Below are 2,671 nucleotides of genomic sequence, written 5' to 3' on the forward strand. Positions count from 1 at the left end.
AAAAGAATCTGAAAGAGAGAAGAATATACATGTGTAACTGGATCACTTTGCTGTGCACCTGAAACTAACGCAACATTGTAAATCAACTATACGCTAAAATAATTTTTTCAAAAGGAATACTGGGGAATGTGGGCTTCCCAGGTGGTACTAGTGGTAAAAAAAAAAATTCTGCTTGCCAAGGCAGGAGACCTGAGAGATGTGGGTTCGATCCCTGGGTGGGAAGATCCCCTGGAGGAGGGCATGGAAACCCACTGCAGTATTCTTGCCTGGAGAATCCCAGGGACAGAGGAGCCTGGGTCTTCAGTCCTTGAGGTCACACGGAGTGGGTCATGCCTAAAGCGACTTAGCACACGTGCACTGGGGAATGAACTCGCATGTCTCAGCCCATTGTGACTCTTCATAAAACCTGATGCTAAGGGTTCTGATGCTAAAGAAGAAAGAGAGGTGATAGGTGACTAGGCGAGGATGAAGTTCTGATTGAGTAGGCACAGCAAGGGAGAGGGAGCCTTCCACACTGAGGGAAGGGAGGGTGGCTGCAGGCTGCTATGTCCCAGACAGCCGCGGACATTAGCTGTGACCTCTCTGCTCTCTCCAGCCCACAGGCTCCCAAAGCCTGCTTCTGTAGCCTCCTCCTTTCTTGGCTCTGCTGCCTGGAACCTCACGCCACCCCACCTGCCCTCAGAGAAGCAGCTACAGTCTTTCAGGGCTCTTGCCCCGGTGGGGTCAGGCTCCCTCAAGAGGAGAAGGGGGCGACAGAGGATGAGATGGTTGGATGGCATCACTGATTCAATGGACATGAGTTTGGGTAAACTCCAGGAGTTGGTGATGGACAGGGAGGCCTGGCGTGCTGCAGTCCATGGCGTTGCAAAGACTCGGATACGGCTGAGCAACTGAACAACAAAATCAGCCCCTCAGCTGCACTCAGCAGGGAAAGGGGGTCCCAGCCCTGCAGCTTGAGTTTGATAAAAATTTTCTAGGTCAGCGTTGGGCTCCTTGTGTCATATTCTGTTGTGCTTGTCTTGTGGAAACCACAGGGTAGGACCGCAACCCTGGTGGGATTCCCCGCTTAAGCCTTTCCCCACCCATTATCAGTCATTTGCGGAAGTGGCCTCCTAGGCCGGGCCCTAGGACCCAGAAGCTTCTTTGGACAGGCCAGCAGGACAGCCGACCTCCCCCATTCCCTTAGGTGTTGAGGGGTCCTGGTGGGTTCTGGAAGGAGAAGAAAGGTGGTCTTCACTGCCAGGCCGCCAGGATGGCCCCATGTCATGGAACCCAAGTTGTATGTGATTAACTCTATTTTCTTTTCTCCTTCTAACATAAGTCTCGTTTGCTTTTGTGCTTGCTTAGTTGCTCAGTCGTGTCCGACTCTTTGTAACCCCAAGGACTGTAGTCCACCGGGCTCCTCTGTCTGTGGAATTCTCCAGGCAAGAATACTGGAGTGGGTTGCCATTTCCTTCTCCAGAGGATCTTCCTGACCCAGGGACTGAACCTGCATCTTCTGTGTCTTGCATTGCAAGGGGACTCTTTTACCCGCTGAGCCGTCGAGGAAGCTCCGATAAGACAGTAGACAGAGCTCCAGTTCACTTTTCTCTAAGTTACCTAATGTCTATCACAATCAAATCTGCCCCCTATCTAATAATCTGAGCTCTAATAGGCTTCTGTGTGTACCAGTGTAGCTGAACCAAATGTGCTGTGATTCATGGGGGCCATTGTTTACCTCACAAAATAAAAGACCTACGAATAACACTTTTTGCATCTTGCTTTTCTTACCGTTAGAATCCCTGGGAAAGAATCACAGTCTTGAGTCACAGTGGCAGTTGGTCACCTGAAAAGGTGGGGAAAAAATTCGGGGAGGGATGGTTCTTGCAGTGGAGGAAACAGATTATTACCAAAGGCGGCACCCTCATGGAGAGAATGACCTGGGAGCGTGTTGGTCTCCAGAGGCCTTGTCCGATCTGCAGTGGCCTCGGCCTTCAGGGACTTGGAGCAGGGCCTGGGTTTCCAGCCAGAGACTGAAGCCAGGTCACAGCAGTGCAAGCATCAGAGCCTAGCCGCTAGACAAGGGGTCGGTGACAAGTGCGGCCCCTCAGCTTTACAGAAAACAATTTCCATAAAGATGGAAAGTAGCGAAGAAAGTAAAGTATTTAAAGAGGAAAAGGGTACAATATGAGTGGATAGACACATGGGCAGAATCAGAGAGCAAGTCCCTGAGTTTTACCCTCATGGCAATTTAAATCACTTAAAATGGACTTTTCTTCCGGTTTTCCTTTGGCCAATCATTTTGATTTGCCTGACTCACTGTCCATATTTGGTATATCTCAGGATCCTTCCATGGATGCATCTCTTAGCGTAGATGGATCCTACCACAAAGGCCTGTGGGTAGCCTAGCATCACTCCCCTTTGACCTCCAAGGAGTCTTTCTGCACACGTGTGGTCACAGACTCTGATAGTGAGAAATCTGTGGTCTGGGCGGGTCCCAGCCATCTCCCTTAATTGTCCTGCTATTTTTGTCTTGGAGTTTCAGTCTCAGGGAATGAAGCTCCAGTTGCTTCAGATTGGGGGTGGGGGCACATCTACCTCCTGCCTCAAATCCATACAGGGGAAGGGGCAAGGGCATGGAGCTGGGGAGAGGGCTGGAGGCGGCCGCTGGCCAGACTGCAAGCTGTTCAGG

This window comes from Capra hircus, chromosome 1 (assembly GCF_001704415.2).
Source record: "Capra hircus breed San Clemente chromosome 1, ASM170441v1, whole genome shotgun sequence".
Classification (NCBI taxonomy): Eukaryota; Metazoa; Chordata; class Mammalia; order Artiodactyla; family Bovidae; genus Capra; species Capra hircus.